At 44.7% G+C, this 22,820-nt stretch overlaps 2 long non-coding RNA genes across 2 annotated transcripts in view; one reads left to right on the top strand and one right to left on the bottom strand.

Moving 5' to 3' along the window:
* Nucleotides 1-8,181: 8,181 nt before the first annotated feature.
* Nucleotides 8,182-16,498, bottom strand: LOC134549889 (uncharacterized). Its single transcript, XR_010080202.1, has 3 exons — nt 16,017-16,498; nt 12,394-12,545; nt 8,182-8,410 (listed from the first exon to the last, which is right to left on the bottom strand). It is a non-coding gene; the product is annotated as an uncharacterized LOC134549889 (long non-coding RNA).
* LOC134549890 (uncharacterized) overlaps nt 16,444-22,820 on the top strand; it is a 29,419-nt gene continuing 23,042 nt past the window's right edge. Inside the window, exons 1-2 of the long non-coding RNA XR_010080203.1 lie at nt 16,444-16,581; nt 18,073-18,149. This is a non-coding gene — a long non-coding RNA (uncharacterized LOC134549890). The remainder of the gene's footprint in view (nt 16,582-18,072; nt 18,150-22,820) is intronic.

Below are 22,820 nucleotides of genomic sequence, written 5' to 3'. Positions count from 1 at the left end.
TGTCTGCCTGTCTGTCCATGTCTCTAATAAACTTTTGAGCCCACTGTCTGATTTCAAACAAGTTTGCAGAAGTGTAATTATATCCCTACAGATTTTGTGAAAAATAACAGGCCTGAAAGCAAAAAGAGACTCTATCACAGTCCCTGACAGTGAAAGTTACAACATGGGTTCATGCCTTATTAGATCTCAGATAGTCCATAAAATTGAGAATGCTAATAAGTGCCTGATCTGAAGAAAGAGCTTGAAATTAATTTTTTGCCATCTTAGACGCCATGGTCAATAACCACATATACAAATATACAAGAGATATGACTTTCTTAGTTCCAGTGTTCTCTAAATTACTTATTGGTTGTATTTTTTTTCTGTACCAGAGGCTGCCATCAGCTCTGCTACTTCATGTGGGGCTAAATAAAATCTCCTTAATCCTGGGTGCTCTATTCATTTGTAGCTGCACAATGTAGTCTTTTGTGTTCACCTAAGGCTCCCACAAGAAAGCAACAGTAGGTTCACAAAATATGTATAGTTTTGTATTCAAAGGCAAGCGAATATTTCCCACATCCAAGTAAAGGCAGCAGAGATTATTTTCACTTTGTTGTGATAAAATGTTTAGACCCATCTCTCTAAAGACAGTAGAAGACAGAATGTTGTCTCTATGTTGATAGGATAAATAGGGGCAAGGAGCTTTGCAGAAGCTGAGATTCCTTCCCAAAGCAAGCACGTGTCCCATCTCATCTCTCCTCCCCATTCTAACATTGGTACATTCCAACCAAGTCTTTTCCTGACCTGGAGTTTTTATAAGGTTGGATGATTCAGTTCCTTTTGATTTTCCCCGATCCTCCAGCCTCACCTCAGAGGAGTAAAAAGGGCTGTGCAAACAAGCTGCCCTCTCTGCCACGGAGTCAATCCAACCCTTCAGGACTACGGAAGAAGAAACTTGGCAGGCAGGGTGGGGGAAATAGTTGCACCTGGCCCTGTGCCTCCAGGATCAAGGAATAAATTCCAGTTTCCACTCTAAAATAGAGTCATTATTGTTTGGGCTCAGGTTTTCCTCTCTGTCTTAGCACTGGCTCAAGAGAAACACGGAAGAGGAAGGGAAGGCTGATTTTGTATTGTGCTGAGGGAGCTTAAATCCACACAGAACTATGCTATCGGTCTCTGAATTTGTTTTGTTCCCAGGGATTACTTGCTGGAGGGGCTGCGTGTGCATAGGCAGGGTTGGATCTCTTTAGTTTTCACCTCTGTTAGGGTGTCGTCCCAGGCCAAATCCTGGTTAAGGACTTGATTACTTTTCTGGTCTGGTTCCAGAATGCTTTCCAAAGGTTGTAAACTAACCTATCAAGAAATATTACCTCTTGTTGTAACCCTCCCCCAACCCTACTACAGTGTTTTAAATATGTCTTCAAACACCTCCCACATATAATCTGCTTATTTGGGCCTAATTGCTTAACTTTCCTTTGTGAGGCAGTGCAGGCTGTGCATTAAAGTTATGACACCTTATATTTAGCATTAATTGCAACTGTGCTTGTCCTCAGCACACATCTCTCTTGCCAGTCCTTCCTATGTAATTTCAGTCCCTAAATAGCCCACCCCATGATACATTCTTTGATAAATTTCCCAGCAGTGTTTCTCGTGTGGCATAAACTGCTACAGGCTCTTGTTATAAACCTTTGAGTGCTCAGGTCTTTAGGAATAAAATCCTGATGATTTCCCCCTCACCTACATCTTATTTTACTGAAGAACAGTTACCATCTACATGCAAAATAGGAGTAAAAACAGGGGATGATATTAAAATAAGTATCATTTTGTGATACAGTGTTCAAGAGCTGTATAGTAGAAGTCTTTTTGTGAGGAGTGGTATCCTCCAAAACAAAACAACATGATTTACCAAAATGTCTCTGATTAAACCATACTAATTTTGGTGGGGTTTTGTTTTGATTTGATTTGTTGTTTGGGTTGTTTTTTTTTTCTCCATAAAAAGCAGCAACTGCTTAAAAATTAGTTGAGCAAAGACAACTAATTGTTTATGTGATGGAGGCTACAAGAGAGTGTTTTCCATTTCTCAATGTGTCAGCTGCAGGTTAGTCTGGAGTGACAGGGCCTTGCTGTCCTGAAATAGAAGAGTAAATAAATAGGCACCTGTGCCGTGGTTGTTATTATACACTATACTCCTTCCCTGTGCTGGCTGGCACCACAGCAAGACTCACAAAGGCTTGGTGGAGATTGCACCTTCTTGATTCTCTTCTCTGGATCAGCATCCAGGGGTTTGTGGGGAGACTGCTACATGCACAGCGAGCCATGCTACACTTGTCCTGAGTCTGAAATCCCATTTGCAAGGGCTGCCAAGCCAGCACAGGAATGGGTGCATTAGTCGTGTCCAAGTACTGGCAGAGCAAAAAAGCCCCAAACAAGATGATTTCAGAGTGGAGAGGAAAAAGCTCCTGCCTTCCCCGTTCACCCTCCAGTGACCCAAAGAGCTGCAGGTGGTGGCAGGCAGGTGTGTGTCACTTCTGCAGCAGCACTGAGAGACTACAATCTGGAGGATGAAGAAATGCTTTCACAGGTTTCCTTTCTGTCTCATTACACTGCCTCGGGGAGAAAACCTAGTTGCTGAACCGGAGAATTACCGCAAATGAGTGCTTCTCAAGTGCTTCTGGCCTCCCACTCACATGTTTCCATGTGAGAGTAAATAGGTAAGAGAGTCCTCTGAAGAGAGCAGAAAGGAACAATTGCGTTGTTCCTTTCCATGTTTCCATGTCTTGCAGTGAGGTATTTGCTGACTGAGCACACACAGAAAGACCTTTAGTCGTTTTCCCTGTCTGCTCCTCTTCATAGGGCAGCACTTTTAGGCAGCTTCCTCTAAGAAATAGTGCTGAACCTAAGCTCTTGCTTATTCAACACCTATACAGGCAGTGACTCAAACCTGCAATTCAGCTGAGCTACCCTGAGGGGCCTTGGCCAAGTAATCTACTGTGCTTCAGTTCCTTTTCTCTAAAATGAGGAAAATACTACTCTACTTCATAGGGCTGGTATAGAGAAGAGCTTAAAAAAATGAAACCCCAAACCAAAGTCACCTGCATTTACTTTGGTTTCTCCTGCAGTAGGTGAGGTGAAGAAATGAAGAAAGATAGCTGTAGAGTCCCTTTGCAGATGAGTCAAACTCTGAATGGTAGCTCTGGCTAAAGAAAACAGTGAGGAATCAGCAATGCAGCCTCTGAATAGGATGCTTAATTGCAGCTATAATTATGTAGCTCTCAAATCATGGCGTGCTTTATAGGCAAAGGAGCACCAGGAATGAGGGCACTGAAAGATTAAGTCAGCATTGTGCACTTACTTGTGTACTGGCCACCTGTCAGTGTGCATTGCTATCAGCTCTCTGGGGAAGAAAATGCTCAAGTAAGAGCCAACAGGAAAAAGAGTGGAGCAGACAAGGAAGGCTGGGATGGGTGTCCCAGGCAGAGGCTGGAGGGAGGAGTAGCAGACTGGCAGGAGGTGATTAATGAGACTATCCAGATATTGTGGAGCAGACCTCCAGCCAGTGCAGCAAGAGCAAGTTGGAGACAGAGTTATGTGCTGATGACGAGACATACCGAAGTTATGGCTAAGTTATAATCAAAGTGGTGGGTAAGAGGGAGTCAGTTGCAGGGATGCAAGACAGACATTAAGTGTTCAGGAGTGAATAAATTCATTTGAAAAGCTGTATATTTGGTGAAAAGAAGGAAAGCACTTGGAAGCAGAGAGGAGGCTCTGGTATCTACAAAGTTTTAGACATCCTGGAGAATGGCTAAAAAAAGCCATGGCAAAATAGAACACTATATTTATACAGAGGGGGAGAGAATGTAACTGTGAGGCTTGACTAGAGGGGAAAGAAGTTAGGAGCTGGCCCTAAAAATACGAAAATTAATAGTTAGGAAGGAGTTTGGCCCCCACAATAAATGCAAAACTGTGTGAAGGGAGTGGCATAGGAAGGAAAAAGGGAACCCTCTGAGCAGAGATGCAGGAGGATGAAGCGTAGGCTTAGACCTGGAGATGGGAGAAGCTGATCTGTGATTCATGAACATAAGGAAAGATACAGCTAGATTTCAAGATGTTATCTTGGGTTATGTAACAAAAAAAAAAGTGTACTCTATTTCATCTGTTGAAAGCAGTTGGGGAGATGTTTTTCTTTATCTCTTCTAACTCCATGAGGGAGGAGGACTGATGCCTTCTGACAATAGGCCAGCTGGTAAAACCAGGTAGGGCAGTGTTTCTTATCTCTTTCACCTTTGTCCACCCTTGAGGGGGGGGTGGAGGGGGAGTGTGTGTGAATATCTTCTGTTAATGGACCATTAAGGCTCACCAATGACATGACACATTACATCATCCCATTGTGAGATGCTCCACCCAGTGGGGGAGGAGCCAACCGTTTCTACCAAGGTAAAACCTGAGGTGTAGGAATACCAAGCAGCCTGTTTTCTACTGGATTCCCAGAGGAAGACCAGACCCATCTTGCCATCACTGGAACCTTTTCTACAGGATTGTCTCTACTCCACAGAACAACATCTGTTACTCTGGGAGGATTTATTTGGACTGCTGCCAACACCCTGGCCAACAGGGTGTCAGGTTGTATTCCTGACTCTGTCAGGGTTTTCTAGGACTTTCGTTTGTTTGCTTGTTTGTTTTTTGTACTACTGCATTTGTATTTTTAATATTCCTAGTAAAGAACTGTTATTCCTATTCCCATATTTTAGCCTGAAAGCCCCTAATTTCAAAATTATAATAATTTGGAGGGAGGGGGTTTACATTCTCTATTCCAAGGGGAGCTCCAACTTTCCCTGATGGATACCTGTCTTTCCAAACCAAGACAGATGTGGTAGAAGTGTGTTGATTTGGTTTTGACGATGCCATTTACTGATCCGCATACATGGGACTCAGGTGTATTTAGCTTAAAAACATCCGAAGAAGCAATGCAAAGGAGAAATCAGCTGCTCATGACATTATCAGAAGCACTACTAGCTCCAGAAGACCTCTGCCTTTCACTTGCCAGTGCTTCTGTCCAGCAGTACCACAGTGCAAGCGGATCAAGTGGGTGCAAGTGACTCTTGTGAGTCAGAGAAAGCAAATAAAAGGAGCCGACCAAACCTCCCTCTAGAAGGGCCATTTCCAGACAGACATGTTGGAGGTGTGAAAGCAAAACTTCACAGGAATTCACATTCAAAATTTGCTGTTTACTTTTTTTTTTCATTATAAATGCTGAACTAAGGTCATAGAAAGAGAGCCAGCGACGTGCCAGCTGCCTCTGTTCCTGCTGCTCTTTGTGCAGCCAAACCACCATATGGCTTGACTGAGATATTGCACAGCAGCATTTGTCCCAGGCCATAGCATCCCTCCAAGCAGGGACACACCCGGACACCCCCTCAAGCCACACACAGGGAAACCAGCAGAGCACCTTTGTTTTGATACTGGAGACATTACTGCTTGGACTTTGGTAGGGAAGAATTTCTCAGCCAACCGACCAGAGGCATGATGATAGTCCTGGTCTTGAGATAATGTCACAGGAGCAGTGACCTGGTGTTGGGGGTTAGATTTGGTTTTTTTTCTTCTCACAGAATTTTTTCCCATAAGTTTCCAAGAAGCCTTGATGACTACTTAGTCAAAACAAAAGAAGTACCTAAAAAATATAGCAACACGAAGCTACACCTATTGTTTATAAATCCCTAAGTGTCCCTCAGAAAAGAAAAATAATAAGCTTTAAGAAAAGCAAAAAGACAAATCTAAGAGAGAGAGAAGCACTCTTGCTCTCAGCGCCAAAAAAGACAGTCAAGCTGCCCTCTGCCTCTACCTCGTCCTAAAAAATCTATCATCATCTGCTGTGTACCCAAAAATCCTAAGCTCATTTTCTCCAACCTCCCCCCACCGCCGCTGCTTCTTCAAAGCTTTAAAGTTCCCCTGCTACTCTATAGCCCTGCACTACCCAACCCTACCAAAACACCCCTACTACTCCAGCTGCCAGCGCAAAACTCCTCATCTCATCCACCAGCCCAAAACTTTCCTTCCTTCCAGTTCAGCCTCTCAGAGCCCTGCAAGGGCGCCAAAATCAAACTGCTCTAAGCTTTTGTAAAAAAAAGCCCTCAAAGTTCTTAGTTCTGTTTATTATTAATACTATAGTTGTTGTTTGTTTGTCGTTTTGTCATATATACTAGTAAAAAACTGTTATTCCTACCCCCATACCTCTGTCTAAAAACTCCTTTAATTTTTTTTAATTAAAATAATTAAAAAAAAAAAATTAAATTCTCCATCTCTAGAAAAGTCCTGCCCCTTCCTAGCAGATATCTCTCTTTCAAACCAAGACACCTGGACAATCCCTCCCTGAGTCTATGCGCACCTGAATTCAGGCTTAGAATATCATAATTTTGGATCAGCATTGGCAACAAGATCTCGTTTTGAATTCTTCCAAAAGCAAAACCCAAATGCATAATGCACTCCTGTTCCTCCAGTGCCTGTTTTTAGATCCATTTCTTTTGCAACCCAATTAATCAAGATTTTGCTGTTCATTTCAATGAGCTCATTTCATTTCAATGGCATTTCTATATAGCTTTCAGTCTTAGAGGTTTAAAAATAATCAGATGGATTCTGAGCTAATCCAGATTCATAAACCATTCTCATCTGTTAATACCTGAACACTTTGATCATCATATTTAAGAGGGTTTTTTGGCAGAGGGGTATTTTTCAGATGGATTTTCCCCCAGTACTCTTTATTTTGAGCTTGTGGCAGTTTACTGTGTTGCATCCTCATGCAAAGCACACAGGAGGAAGGGAGGGGGAGGAGAAGCTGCAGCAGAAATAAGCCACAGCTCTCAGTTTATCCATATTTCTTTTACCCCTTCTGATGAAGAATCCTTATCTCTTCGCTTATGTTTAGCTTATCCTACCCACCTCATGTTTTCTATTTGCCCTGTCATATTAGGGGGATCTTTCAAAATTCTTCCCTTGAGAGTGACCCTGGGCATTTTTTCTTTTACTCGTCTAGCATGACTGGCTCAGGAATAGGTTTCTGCTTGCCAGTCCCCCACACCTTCTTCCTACCCTCCCATATTTATATTCTTCTACTTGAGAAGCAGCTGCATCCCCTGAGGAAGAGTGCAGCCTGTAGCAGATCCCAATCCCTACCATCTTTGTTCTGACAAGCAGAATGAGTGTCCAGTCTTCCTGGCTGTAATTCCACTTAGTTGAGGCTCTCAATTAATAGAGGAAGCAATGATTGCATCTGTATTTTCTCCTCATGCTGACAATTGACCTAAGTCACAGTAAATGCTATTAGATAGCAGATGATCTTTGGAATGATTGCGAAAAATGGCTTAGCATTTTGCATATCTCACAAACATTTTTTACCTGGTCTTCCTGGAAGTTGCATATAGGATGTAGTGGGGTCACTTTGTGAGCTCAGGTAAGGTAATGACCTTATGATCTTCTTTCAACACTTCAGAGCAATGTGAAAAGCAAATCACAGCTCAGCTATCACTCATAAGAGTGCTTGGGGTAGCACTGTGACAAGCCGTGTGTGGGATGTACTGGTCGCCTTGGTCACTATGTAGCACAGTGGCTTTCCAGCTTCTGAAGGCCATTAACTGCAACAAGGCTCTTCTGAGCTTGGGGATAAATCTATCACAGCAGCCTCTACAACATCCCAGCCTCTGTCCACCACCTCCAGGAAGCTACAGCTGTCACCCAACACTGTGGAACGAGAAGCTCCACATGTAAGTCCCTGCATGGGATACTCAGCCTGACAGTTAGGATGAGAAACATCCTGCTCTGGCTGTCCAGGACATGCTGCTCTCCACTGCTATGGAACTACACAGCAGTGCTGGGAAATTAATTCAGTCATCTGGAAGACAGTGAGGTTAGATTGAGTTGTTTGTCTGCAGAACGAGGTAACCTACTTTTGTGAACACTACCTTGGCAAACTAGATCAGGATGATTCCCTGCCTTCATCTCCTCATGAGCCTGCCATTCCCTTTTGTTTTTGAGTTCATCTGTGTTTGGAAGGTAAACACATGGTTATCTTTAGACCTAGGAGCTTTTACAGTTTGCATAACACTTGTCTTGGTTTAGGGCAAATTTGTGAGAGAAGTCCTGAATGGGGTCCCTCTAGGAAGCAAACCCAAATCGCCTCTCCCCCCCAACCAGTCCAGGAAAAGAACTTCCTTGGAGAAAAAAAAGGAAAAAACTATTTATTTAACAAAGGACCCACAAGCATAAAGAATGAATAATATGAAACAAAAACCCCTTTTGTTATTCTGAAGTGAGATGGTAAATTCAGGAAGTCCCTGCTGTGGGTAGCTCAGCTCACTCAGTCTCTTATCAGTCCCTCTGGAGGTCCAGGCCCCTGTGGGCCACAGGTGCAAGCTGCCGGTGCTCCTTTAGGTTTTTCAGTCTGGAGCAGGTTTAAATAGTCCCAAGAAAAAGAAAAAAACAGTTTGGAGAGCTTCTCTGCCTCAGCTAGCTAAAACTAACTAAGAGCAAAGCAGGTCTCCGTGACGCTGCTTGTCCATGCCTCAGATGGGCACAGTCCAGGAGCAGGAATGCAGAGGAGTGAACGCTGTTTTCAAAACAAACTCCACACGTCTTCTTTCTCCCTCTTCACTCTCAGAACTAGTCTCCCCCTTCACGCTCAGAACTAGTCCCACAGCAGTGATTCTCTCTCTCCAGGATCCTGCTTCATGAATCTCTCCTTCATGCTCCTTGAAGTTGCTCCTCCATGATGGTCCTCCCCCTACCAGCTAGCCCCCTCTTTTATATCACTCATCCTGACTGGATATAGCTGTTGCTGACCAGAAGCAAGGCTGTATTGGTTAACTAACACAGCTATTACTTATCAGGGGTTACTTAGTCTTAAAGGTACAGAACTTAATGTACAGCATGAACAGAACAGACAATTGGGGATGCAAGCATCAAAAAGTCACCCCAAGACACACTGCAGATACATATGCACTGATAATAAATAAGTTAGAGCAATTATGGAATAAATCCTTCCCCCAAAGAGATACCCAGATGCAAAGGGTGGAGCATGCTGCCAGACATAAAGTACGGCTTAACCAGAGAAGCCATACTTTAGTTTTGGCTGCAAACACCCATATTTTTCAAGAGGAGGGTAGAAAGCATAGTCAATGTGAGCAGGCTCCAAGGGGAAGGTAAAGGAAGTCAGAAAGCCAGAGGGATGAGAAAGCAAGCAAAGGAGATGTTTTACCACTCTGTGAGGGTGAGGGCCCAAAGACAGGGGTTGAAAGAGGTGATGAGAAATGCCATGCTGGCTTAAAGAAAGTCATGGAAAAGGAAGAGAGGCTTTGAGTGTGACACCCACAACTCTGCTATTGGCCTGCTAGCCTACCTTTGGCAAATAACTTCACCTTCATCTAACTTCCCTCTCCTGTTTGTACGTCATGACACTCTTGTTAGCGTAGGAAAACATATAACACACGAAGGCGATCATATGCGGTTCTTTATTCAAGCACATGGGGACACAGGGGCATACAGTGCCCAAATCTTGTGCCCCAGAATACAGAGTTGATTTGTGATTTTTATAGTTTCAAATTATACATATGTTAACTAACCTCCACCCCTAGATACTGGCTATCCTATTTCTTAGTTACTATCTTAGATCATACCTACGCTCTACCCTGTGTTATACTTGATTTGGTTAAAACAATGCTTCTCAATTATCTCCTGGGCTGGAGTCATACTTAAACAATGGTATGCACCTAGTTGCAGAAGCTGATGTTTGTTCCAAACTATCTGTAAAGTTCAGATTGTGCGTCTTCTACCTTCCCCCAACTACCCGCAGTTAACTTAAACAGAAATTATTATTTTAACCCTCCACCATCACTCTGACTTGCAAATTCTTTGGGTAAGACTATAATTTCTACAGGTACAACAAGTGCCCAGTGCAAATAGGCTCTGAACTCAGATGGTACATCTCAGTGGTGAAGGACAGGAAAATCCAGTAGAAGATGTAAAGCTGTTGCATGGGCTTGGACATAGGCATGGCTTGGCTGTTAACAGGGACCAACAGCCTATGCTGTGGGATGAGGAGAACAGGATACTGGAGCAGAGAAGGTAACCCTGACCACTGACAGCACAGTTTGCACATGGCAGTGGGATAAGTGGAAGAGCAATGAGGAGAAAGAAATGTTAAAATCATGGTATGTGGGTGGAGGTGAGGAAGAGACAGGCATTGGTTTGGTTGAAAAGGCAGGTGCTATTTTAGTCAGACTGTGTTAATTTCAGCTCTGGTTTACTCAATTTACGTCAATTTTAGTCAGTTGAATCACACAAAAGATTAATTTAGGCAACTGAGTTAAGAGTGATTCAGCCCAAAATAAATTTTGGGGTGCAAGGAAGAGATGTGAAACAAGGTAAAGAACTTAAGCCATCCTGGATTTGGAGAGATGTTGAAGTAGGGAGGGTGTGGATGAGAGAGGGTGAACCAGAGAGAGCAAAAGCAAATGGGCCACAGGACCCTGCAAGGATGTTTGCCAGTGATTTTCATTGCAGCCCAGGATAATTTACAAAGAAAGGCAGTCTGCTCCCAGAACTCTGTGTGCATTGGTTATTTACACCTGACTCTTGTGGTCCACCTCCCCTTGCCAATCCTCTGGGCAGCCTGCACACCAACATAGCATACTCAGAGTGTTCATAGCAATTAGGCTTTTGTCTGATTATTTTGATTTAATCACAAAACATTCCAGGTTTAACCTGAAAAACACTTAGGATCAGAGGTTCATAAGGCAACATCTACATTTAGCAGTAAGAGTGGCTCTGATTCACTTGCAGAGCAGCTTCACTGAAGTAGGCAGAAATGAACTTGTTCCATTAATTCTCCAGAGACAGCATGAGAGCCAAATGAAACCAGACAGGGCCATTCTCAGGCTGACAAATGCATCCACACCTTAATCTTAACAGACTGCCCATGGGACAGATGCAAAAAGCATCTGAAATACATGGCACCCTCTTCTAGATTTGCAAAGACATGCCTCTCAACAACCCACAGGAAATAAAAGAATGATGTCATTACACTTAACAAAATGAAAACAAATACCAATAAAGCACATCTCTTGCTTCCTTCCCATTTCATCCAATTTCTTTTCCTGCATATGCTTTTCATCTGTTGTTTCTGATGCCTCTTTTAAGTTGGTGTTTACTTTCTCATAATTCCATGTACTGAGAACATGTAACACCCATGAATCCCTGAGGTTTCTTTCATTTCCTCTGTCCTTTTTTCCCTTGCTTTTATTTTCGCTTTAATTTTTTACATTTTTGTTCTTTGAAATCATGATCTTGAATTGCATTTAATTTTCATTCCCTTCCTCTCTAGCTTGCCCACATTTTCATTCCTCTGTTCTCTTGTCCCTTTTTCAGCATTAGATTTAGCTGAGAGAAGAAAGTCAGTCAGCTCTCAAGTTAAAGAGGAACTTTACCCATTTGTTTGACACATCTCCCAAACTTGTCTCCACTAGTTTTCCACCTTTCACAAATACTCAGTATTGCACAAGAAATGAAGACATATAAAGTGCTTTCAAATCATATTCAATCACCATAGTGAATACAAACTCTCTTCTGTAACATTCAATCATTATATTTAGTCCTAATATCATGCATTTCATCTGCAAACACCCGCATGAGCATTGTTTAATTTGTCCTCACAGCAGCCCTGCCAAGTTGGTAATTACCTGTTATTATCTCCATTTTACACATAAGGAAACTCTGGGTGAAATTATGAAATTCCTAACAAGCACCTACAAATCTAAGCAGCACTAACAATCTTCTACAGACACACACATACACACAGTAGTCCACAAACATTTTAGTGTACACTGAAAATAAGAGACTCACAAGCTCAGTGTAGGATAGGAGAAAGATGCTCACTTGGCATATTATACACAAGAAAAGGAAATTCTGAGACAGTGTGATTGCCCTGGACAGCAGAGGAGAGGTGCAGGTAGCAAATTGCCAGCTCCTGCAGCACACTTGGTATTTTCTAGGGAGCATTTCATGAGCTCCCAATCCTGTAGGTGAGCAAATGTGCAAGGTGAGCTCCTCCTTGCCCCCAAGCACCACTAAGGTTTGATTTCATGTTTGCAGCTTCACCACTGGTGACAGCCCTCGAGCTTATCAACACTTGTTTCTGACAAGAAGTTGGAAAAAACTGTCATGCAAAACCCCCAAATGAGCTCCTGACCTATATGAATGCTAATGACCTCTTAGTGCTGTATCCCACTCGTTCTACTACCTATCAAGATGTCAGGATGGGAAGATAATAGACCTTCTGGGCCACAGGCAGCCGCACACACAAACCCATAGAAATAGGAAGAAACATTAGTGGGAAAGTCAGAGAACAAAAATGAAGACGTAAGTAATTACCTTTGGTCCAGGATGTCAGCAGCCCACACCAGAGTATCCTGTGTGCAGCAACTCCCCTCCACCACAGGGACAGGATGCTATGTTCCCATCCCACATGGTGCTCTTCATACAGCAGCCCTTGCACAGCAGAGGCTCCAGGGACACTGCAGGGTCTGGCAGAGCCAGTTTCAGAGGGTCAGATGCTCAGCTGCAGTTAGACATTGAATTCCCACTTATGCAAGGCACTTCCACTGCAACTATTAAGCACTAGATATCATTAATGGGCATGAGATGCCATTAATATAAATCTATTTGATGTGGAAAATAATGACCTGTGTAAGGATTTGGACCTTTGTGACTTTTCATTTCATTGCCTTCCAATCAGTGTGACACTGAGGCTCTCATGGACTTGAAGTCATGGTGCAGTGAGAAATACCCTCTTCCCTTCCTTTGTTGGTCTTCCTGTCCTATTTTTCTGAACTTGTCACAGCCTCTCTCAGCATAGAGATGTCCAGGGAATTGATTCTATATTGTCTTCCTTTCACTTCCGGTGTTTTGGGTATGACCAGGGACAAAGCTATAGGATGGAGTTTGCCAAGATTAACATATATTGCTTATTCCATAAAAACTGGCTCAAGGCCCCCTGTCTTCCCTGTGTCAATTTGAATGTTCTTAAGTCTGTTTCATTGCTAGAATTACTCCTATTCCAAATTTTCTTAAAATCCTTTACTGTTTAAAGGTTTTCCTCTCAGGGTTATGTCCTTGATGTATTTGGTTTTCTCTGTCAGTTTCCTGCATTTCCTAATTAGGATCCTTTTTTTTTTCTTCTCTCTCTGATTGACATATTTTAGTTTTTAAATTCAAATTGCTGCCTGAACTCTGTCACTAAGCCAGCACAGGCTGCTGCTTCCTAAAACTTAGACAATGACACCAAGGCTGAAACTTCACAAAGTTCTGCCAAAGCTGCTGACTCTGGATTTCTGCAACTCATAGGTTCTCTCTGCTTCATCCCTTTTTAATTGGGATCAAGCATTCATACCTTAAGAGTGACCTGGACTTCCAGGCTAGTTTAAGACCTGAGCATCTGTGCAGATGTTGAGGGCAGGCCAGCCCTATATTGCAGACTACGAGTTGACAAGGTGAGACAAAATGATTGTTCCCGGTAAGAACTGTGGTCCTACAATTGTTCTATTCCTGTCGACTTGCCAGTACACCTCTTATCACCGGCTGGAAGCTGCAAGAGCTCTGGGGCACAGCCACAGTGCCAGCACTACAAGGCCTTGGCCTGGATTTAGCATTCCCAAGTGCTTACAGCAACTTGGAAACAGTAAGAATAAATACTAAAATAATGCTTGCAAAACTTAAAAAATAAAACACCCCCCCAAAAAAGAGAACAGTCCTGTCCATGGTAGGTGTAAGGCAATGGAAAGCAAATCTACATACTCTAGAGAAAGGAAGTGATGAGGACCGCAAATTTTAGGAACACTGTACAATGAATTTAAGAATCAAATAAAGGATTTAAGCTGTGGATGTAGGATGAAGATATCAGAAGCTACAGTGATGAAGACAAGAGGTCTCAGTTGATGTGGGAGTGCAAAGGGAGACAGTGGCATGATACCAGCAGGAGGCTGAGGTGATTAAACTAAGCCAGTCAGGTCTTGTCCATATAAGGAATAAATGTCCTATGAGAAAGAGGATAGTCACTAATGAACCCGAGTTTTGCAACCACGCTCAAAGTAACAGAGTTGTCAATATAAAATGTTAATTTCTCATATACAAAAGAAAGCTGCATTAAATGAAAGGTAACAATTAAATTAAAGGAAATCTCAAGATTTAATTTCCTTTCATGAGATGAAAATTCATGACGTGAAAAGTCAAAGAATGAACTGAAACTTAAGCAAATGAATTGAAATGAAATGAAGTGCAACACAATGAAATGAAAATGAACATAACAGTGAAATTAGATGAAATCTCAATATTTGATTCCCTTTCATGAAATGAAAATTCAATTAAATGAAATGAAAATTAAAAATGAAATGAAACATCAAAGATGAAATGCAACATCAAAAAATGAAGTGAACTGAAATGAAACTTCATGGAATAAAACGAAAGAAATTAAATTTAAAAAATGAAAGGAAATGTAACAAAGTGAAATCAAATGAAATTTGTCATTTTATTACCTTTTAGAAAAAGAAATTTTGATATTTTATTTAATTTCATTTTGTTACATTTCCTTTCTTTTTGTAGTTTTAATTTCATTTTTTGCACTTTATTGTCATTATATACATTAAATTTCATTTCATTTAATTTCACTCCTTGATCTGTCATTTCTTTTCCTTTCATGAAATGAAGATTCATCTGATGTAAGGAAATGAAATTTTGATATTTCATTTAATTTCATTTTGTTACTTTTTTTTTTTTTTTTTTTTTTGGTATTTTAGAATTCCATGTAATTTCCTCTTATTACATGAAGTTTCTTATTTCATTTTACTCCTTGCTTTGTCATTTCACAAAAGAATATGAAATCTTGATGTCACTTAATTTTGTTATATTTCATTCCAATTCATTAATTTCAGACCTCAAAATTTCAATTTATTTCACTTCATTCCCTGATTTCTCACTTCATATTCTATTATGAAATGAAAATTTATTTAATGAAAGGAAATGAAATACTGAGATTTCATTTAATTCCATTTCCTTATTTTTAATTTCCTTTCAATTATTGATTTCATTTCTTTCCTTTAAGTTACACTTCATTTCTCATCATTCCTTCATATCATTTCATTCCTTGAATAGATATTAACTTTGTGAAAGGAAAAGTCTAGATTGTTACATTTCACTTCATTTCATTTCTTGAAGTTTTATTTTATTTCACTGGATTCCTTGATTTTTGATTTCATTTTCTTTCAGGAAATGAAATCCCGAGATTTAATCTAATTTCATTTAATTTAATTCAGTGAAGTTTAATTTAATTTAATTTCAGTGCTTGATTTTTCATTTCATTTCACTTCCTTTCTTGGAAATACAGACTGCCTATTTGTGTCTTGGAGCCCTACCTCTTATTTTTAGAGCTCTAAATTCCAGGTATTTTTGACTGGTGTTGCAGAGTGTTTGTGTAATGCCTGTGCTCTAAAGTGATGCACATTTTAAATGAGAATATGCAGCTATTATTCTGATCAGCTAACTCTGAAGAGTTAAACTGGTGAGCCCTGGCATGCTCTCCAACCTGATAAACGTGACCGATAGCTGCACGCCTCCCAGAAAGAGAAGCATCAGCAACAAGTGGCAGTAATAATTCAGCGATTTCACAGGGCAGCCACGTGTCTCTCGCTTTTATTCTTTTAGTCCTGAAAACTCTTGAGTATGATCCATTTTCCTCAGAATGTTGAGCATAGGTTAAATGACCGAGAGTTTGTCTGTGGTCAAATTATTTTCCCTGCTTTAGTTTACATTACCCGCCTCCCCCCCGCCCCCCCCCCCCCCAAAAGCCACCCAAAACAAACAACAAAATCCCAAACCAAAAACACACAAACAAGCCCCCAAAAAACCAACCCCCACCCCCCCAAAACCCCCAACCCTAAACACCAAAAACAATGAAAAAAAACCCAGAGAAAACAAAACCAAAACCAACCCAAAATTCTTACAGCTGCTCAACTGGAGCTTCTGTAAGCTTCCATGGAGGAGAGGTACTCTCTGCAGCAGATCTAATTTCTTTTCCCCTTTCCTGCCTGCACTCTGATCTTCCAAACGACCTTTAAAGAAAGGATCCCTATCTCATGTAAAAGCTTCCTGCCGACCTCACTGCCAGGTAAGTTTTCATTTTGCTGAGTCCATAGCCTAGGACAAGGTGATCTAAGAGCTCCTGTTGCCAGGACGGGGAGGTTGCGTCTTAACCCTTTCCACTCCTGGCTCTGCATTCCCACTGCTCACCCGCGCTGGCTCTGGGCAATCTTTGTGCAGCCTTTGGTGAGCTGACTCAACTCATTATCCCGGCAAAAACCCAGTGGATGGCTTTGTGCAGGGCGGCAGTGAGCTGAAGGACTGACTCATCCCCTCTGATGAAATCCCAGCTATGGTTATTAGCAGACTATCTCCATCAGAGTCAGATAAAGCAAAAACAGCTGCCCTCGCAATTGCAAGCTCAGATACGCAGCTACAGAGAGCTAACTGACTGCTGCAGCACATCCCTCGTATTTGCACCTCTGCCAGGTGAGTGTGGAAAGCTGCTAATGCAGAACGAGCTACAAGCCCACTCAGCTCTGATGAAAATGACTCTGGAAGGGGCAGAGCAAAGGGCAGTTTGCCAAATCCTTAGTGCTGGTAGTAAACTTGCAGTTGATTTTTTTCCTCCATAAATTTTGATGAGACCAAAAAAAAAAAAATTAACAGGTTGGTGCAGTCTACTTCTAATTCAGCATTTTGCAACGAAGCCTTTGGTGTGCTGCAAAAAACATCAACGCCACCCCCCAACCCAAACAAAAACCACACCAACAACAAAATGCTGTCAGAAAACATTCTGTCACAAGAAGGGGCATCAAGCACTGATTCCTGCTGTTTGTTATTACCTGTTGGCACTGCAGTAGTATTTGTCTTGGAATTAACCAGTAAAAGGTACTGGTTAGTAGCACAAAGAAATTATGACACATTCAGTAAGTACAGACCTAAAAGTTGCAAATGACCTCTAGATCAGGAGAGAAGGCATCTCGTATTTTTCATGGGTTTTCCTTTTACTTTTCCTTTTCTGTGGCTGGATATAGAATCACAGAATTCATAGATGTGCATGAATGTCGTGGTTGCGGGGGGAGGTCAATTTTTCCAGAAAGAGGTGAGTAGGCCAATCAGTGATCAGCTTTTCTGCTGGCACCTAGATTGGTCACTCAGAAGTTTAGACATGCCTCTGAAGACACAAAGAGTTAAAATCAAGACTCCAGGGGGGTTCAGCCTCTTTTTAGATTCTAGTTCAAGCAGACAGACGTCTCAAGCCTCCTTCCCCTGCCCAGCCACAAGGCTGGGTGGGGGAGGGAAAACACGTAGTCGAGCTCAAGTAAGCCAGAGCCCTGGGGGGGAGAAGAGAGTAGACAAGACTAGAACTGAACTGCCCCGTCTAAGATAGAGAAGTAGAAAACTGTAGAAGTGCCTTCTGCGTGTGCTCACCCCCCTCCCCTCTGGGAGAAGGTGCCCAGCCACGTGGGAGTTGCCAAACCTGAGAGTGCCTCAGCCTGCTCTGCTCTGTTCCTGATCACATCCCACAGTAGTTGTTAAAAAAACCCCATATATTCATGGGTGCATTAACATCTGGCCAGTGCCAACCCATGACAATGAATCACAGACATCACTGAAAGGTTTCAGACGCACCACTTAAACTTTAAACTCAAACTGAAGTCTGAGTCTTCAGTCATTGTATCAGGACATTGTTACCATTTTATAGCTTTCAGTGCACAGTAGTAGATGCACATCCTAAACTGCTTCCCCCCCCCCTCCATTTTACTCTCATTTTGATTTGTAACAAACAAACTCACCATGGCTTTCACAAATCGTGGAGGAAATGAGCCTGCTTGGACTAGCAGGGAGAAGCCGCAAAATACCTTAAATTTGTTTCTTCTTCCTCCCTATGTTGCCTGAGCTAATTTTATTTCTGCATGTCTACAAGGATTCCTGCATGCCTGCCATTTGTGAACTTTTGCATTTTCATGTTGGCAGGCTGGACATGGGCCAAGCACCTCTCCCGTGCACAATGGCAGCAGACAATGTGCTTTGAATTTTCTCTGCACGCAAAGGTCAGTGACCTCTCCTCATGCACTTGCCTGTTTTCCTGCCACCCTGTAGCTCACAGATAAGTCACAGGCTGTTTTCTGCTGGCAGTTCTGCTTATGTAAGAAACTTCTTTTGCGTTTGATGATAATTAAAGCTCATAAATTCTGTCACATGAAAGTTGCCTCTAAAAAATTGGAGAAGGTGGCAATGGTCTGCCCTCTTCTTCAGGGCCATTAAGGGCTTTATCATGCACTCAGTTCATGGTTCCCCACTGAAATGCAAAGTGTTCAGTAGCAAGGACAGGCTGGGTGTCAAAAGCTCTTTAGTCCATGCCTGTGTTTTAGCCAGTAAATGTAACTGCCTGGTTGAAACCTTTCCTAATGGTTTTGACCTCTATGGGGTTTCATTTAAAAGCACTTGAGCCAATTGCTTTGAACAAATGTTTGAAATGAGATGCCTGCAGAGCACTTTCTCTCAGCATAGAGCCACAAGCTGGGCCATGGGCCCAGGAGGGGCATGTGGGGGCAGCAAGGTGATGGGAGGTGCATGGAGACTCGTGGTTGCACTGGGCAGGGCTCACACCTAGGGTTGTGTAACCCAGGCTCCTCAGCAAAGAGCTGCAGAAGCAGAACAAGAGTCTGAGCAGTGCCTTAGTCCAGATGGCCACAATTCTGTCCCACCTGTTGCCTTCAATATGAGGCAATGGCGACCTGGTTTCAAAGAGCTAGCACGGCGGCTTGACTCCTCAAGCCGCTCGGGCCATTGACAATGCATACACCAATGTGGTGGACGGCAAATGGCGATTTATTAGGTTCCCACATGGGGTTATATAGTCTAAGGGGTCTTCACTACGTCAGAGGGGAAGGAAGGTTAGAGGTTAGTGGAAAACTACTGGGTTTGGAGAGGCTACATTGTTCTCAGAGTTAGTTTACACACCTCAGAGGGTGAGGGGGGAGGTTTCCTGTCTTTCCGTTACAATCCCGAGATCTTCCGCTGCACCAGGCCTTATCTACCTGCTCACACACATCTCCCCCCCTCCTCTCACAAATAAATGAGGTAGTTAAAATATAGGCATTAAAATGAGGTACAAAGTAGTAACTTAATAAAAGAAAAAGGGGTTTGAAAAACTTGAGTAAATATTCGCGAGGTAGATCAGACAAATCTCGCGACTGGCAGTGTTCACAGTTTCATTCACAGCAATAGTTGCTGTTCTACGAATAGAATGTTGGCCCGTTCTAGGCGTGTTTGGACAAATGAAACCAGCTTGTTCAGCAAGCATGGTCCAAAGGTAAGGGCTAAAAGCAGCATTGCCAGTGGGCCCATCAGGGTGGAAATTAGGGTGGTGAGCCATGGCGATTGGTTGAACCAGGACTTGAACCAACCCTGTTGGGCTTCCCTGTCTTTCTTTCTCTGGGCCAGTCTATCTCAGAGTTCTGCCATGGAGTCTCTAACGACTCCTGTATGATCAGCATAAAAACAGCATTCTTCTTTCAAGGCAGCACACAGGCCTCCTTGTTGCATGAACAGTAGGTCCAGCCCTCGTCTGTTCTGCAAGACAACTTCTGAAAGTGAGGAGACTGATTTCTCTAGGAAGGAGATGGACTTCTCGATGTGTTGCAGGTCCTCGTCCATGGTGACCTGCAGTTGAGAGAGGCTTTGGTTCTGGGTGATGAGGGCTGAAATACCTGTGCCTGCCCATGTTGCTCCTAACCCGAGCAGCATGGCAATGGTGATGCCTATCAGCAGCTCTCTCTTCAGGAGCCGGTGGTTGGGGTCCTCAAAGTGGAGATACATGTCCTCTTCCCTGTGGTACAGAAGCCTGGGAACGATCAGGACCTGTACACAAAAGTCTGCAGAATTGTTAAATTTGGGAAGGTACACACAGAGACTCATGGCCGTCAGATGGCACACCCACATTCCCGGCTGGGATGGGACCATCCATTTTCGGGGTCCTCTCAGGGGTGTGATCACCTCGGTACAGATGTTCCCCCTTCGCCTCGCCAGAGTCGCGTTGCCAAAGCATACGCCTTGGCCGGTGACATAGCTTACAGTGATTCTTCTCTGGGGGGTGTCCACGTTACGGGGGCATCCCACGAACATGTCCTGCAAACAGAAACTTACAGATTTCATTAGTGTCATTCTGAAGGTCAGGCTTGATTGCATGGTCAGGGCCACCCAGGGGTCCCGCTCTGGGGCAATCCCTGCTGGCCTTGTGGCACAGGCGCGGATTGTGGTGGTGGTGGACACGAGGGCGCCGCTGGCGGTGTTGTGAAACCTTGCCATTGTGTCGCTGTGGGGGGTGCAAAACCGACTGTCCCCTGTGGTGGCATGGGGTATGAGGGTTCCCCGCCCCACTGGGGGTTGGCATAGATGGGCCGCCTTGCATTCGCAGCGGGAGGAGGCTGGGTGTGGCCCGCATGCCCCCTCCCTTCCCCGTTTCCCTGGGGCCGAGACGTGCAGTCCTTGACAAGGTGCCCTTTCCTCCCACAGTTCCAGCAGGGCCCTCTCGCACGGGCTTGGAGCGGGGGCACCGGGGGGGGTGGCTGTGCTGGCTGGGGACAGCTCACTGCAATGTGGCCTGCCTGGCCACATTTGAAACATGCCATGGCACTGGTTAGGGTGCGGACAGCTGCCTGGATGGGTGTCAGCTGCTCCTCTTTTGCTACGTGTTTGACCACGTCGGCCAGGCTGGCTCCGGCCGGCAAGGAGCACAGAATGTCTTTGGTAACTGAGTTGCATTGTTGCCGCAGGCAATCAGCTACTACGGGGCCTCTCGCCTCTGGGGGCAGGGTGGACGAATCCACCGCTGCCTGAAGGCGATCCACAAACTGAGTGAAGCTTTCGCTTTCACCCTGTTTTATGGTGGACCATGGAGAGGGCCTGGCCACCACTCGGGATGCAGCTCGAATGGCCTCCCGGGCAGCCTGGGTGGTGGCTCTGACCTCCTCAGCCCGCATGTTCATGGCTTGTTGCTGTGGGGTTATCATGTTGTCATGTTTTCCGATCAGCCTGGATAGACTGGAGTCATGCAGTGGCTGCCCTGCTCCAGAAGACTGAGCCAGTAAATTTGTACAGTTGTCCTTCCACTCTTGTTTGAAGACAATCATCCCCGCACCATCAAATATCATGTGACTTATTTGTTTAATATCAAAAGGGAGCAAGTCATAGTTGCCAAAAAGGCCATCCACCAGAGTGGAGACCATGGCTGAATTCAACCCTTTTTCTGAGATTGCTTTTACGATTGTTTGTATGTCTTTGGGGTTTACCGGTGTATATGTTCTTTGCTGATTACCTTCTGGCCCCGTAACTCTCACTGGGAAAACCTTCACTGCAGCCGCTGGTGCCCATTCAGCACAGGCTATTTTTATCTTTCCCCAGTCAGTAAGCTGGGCTGGCTCACATTGTAAATCCCTTTCAGAGCGGCCTGAGGCTTTGTTAGGTTTCGCTCTAAACTGTATTAGCTCCACTCGCTCTGTTTCTGAATCCCCGTCAGTTTCCGTCTGCTCCCCTGAGCTGCTGCCGCTGGTGGTGTCCGACAGAGAGTCAGAAGCACACTGCCAGCTCACTTCCGGGTTCAGGCGCCGTTCCGTGTGGCTCCGGCCCCGCCCCTCCCCTCCGGGGTGGTGCCGCTCCCACCCCCTGGGCTTGCCCTGCCTCCCGCGGGGGGAGGTTTCTTCCTTAAAAGGTGACAGTGTTGAACGCAGCTCCCGGCGGGGCGTGTGCTCTCTGCCACTGTTCCGCGCGTGTGCGTTTATGGGGGTCCGCGGTGCCGCTCGGCGTGCGTTCTCCCCGCAGCTCTCCCGCGCGTGCTCGTCCGCGGTAGCCCCCAGTGCCGCTTTGAGCATGCACCCTCTCCCTTCTTGCCGCGCGTACGCATCAGCCAAAGCCCGCAGCTCCTGTCTGAGCGTGCGCTCTTCTCCCTCTTCCCCGTCTCTCTCCTGCACATGCGCATCAGCAGATACCCGCGGCTCCCCGCCAAAGACATCCGGACCCCGCCCCTCCTCACGGCCACCAGCGCCATTTTCAAATGTGTATGGCGGCGGCGCCGCCCGTGCCGCCCGTGCCTCCCGTGCCGCGTTTTCAGCATCTCTGGCTTCACCCGCCAATCCCTCCCAGAAGAACCGCGGGCGTTGCCGCACCTCGGGCTCCGAAACGCCGGCCGGCGGCGAAGAGCCGGACGAGGGACTCGCGGTTTTTTGGGAAGGTTCCGCGGGCGGGGGGGACCCGGCGGTTTCAGCGGGGGGGTTGGGGGATTCTCTAAGGGCACTGGGGGGTTTGGGCTCGGGCTCCGGGAGCGGGGAAGCGCGCCTGGCTCCCGCGGCTCCCCGCCCTCGGACAAATCGCGTTCGAATGCCATTTGCGTGGTGGCACCCACTCCCGATTTGGGTGTAGTTAGCAAACACACGCGTGCGGCGCTCCAGGTCTCCTGTTCCTCCAGCGCCTTGCTCAAAGCCTGTTCGACTTTACCCCGTGCTTTGAGACTTTTAGCGGTGCCCGAGGATTTCGTATCCTTAGCCAGGGCAACCGTGCACTTATCCCATACCTCCGAATGGAGTATATCTATTGGGCGGTCTATCACCCCCAGCTCTAATAATCTTGCCATAGCAAGTTGAAGATCTCTGAGCTTACACTTAATTCCCCACTGTTTATGAATCAAACTTACGACCTTCGCGATGGCCTCCATGATCCTCGCG

Source organism: Prinia subflava, chromosome 4 (genome assembly GCF_021018805.1).
Source record: "Prinia subflava isolate CZ2003 ecotype Zambia chromosome 4, Cam_Psub_1.2, whole genome shotgun sequence".
In the NCBI taxonomy this organism is placed as follows: domain Eukaryota; kingdom Metazoa; phylum Chordata; class Aves; order Passeriformes; family Cisticolidae; genus Prinia; species Prinia subflava.
Note: the sequence above shows the minus strand (reverse complement) of the source record. Positions and strands in the feature narration are given on the sequence as shown.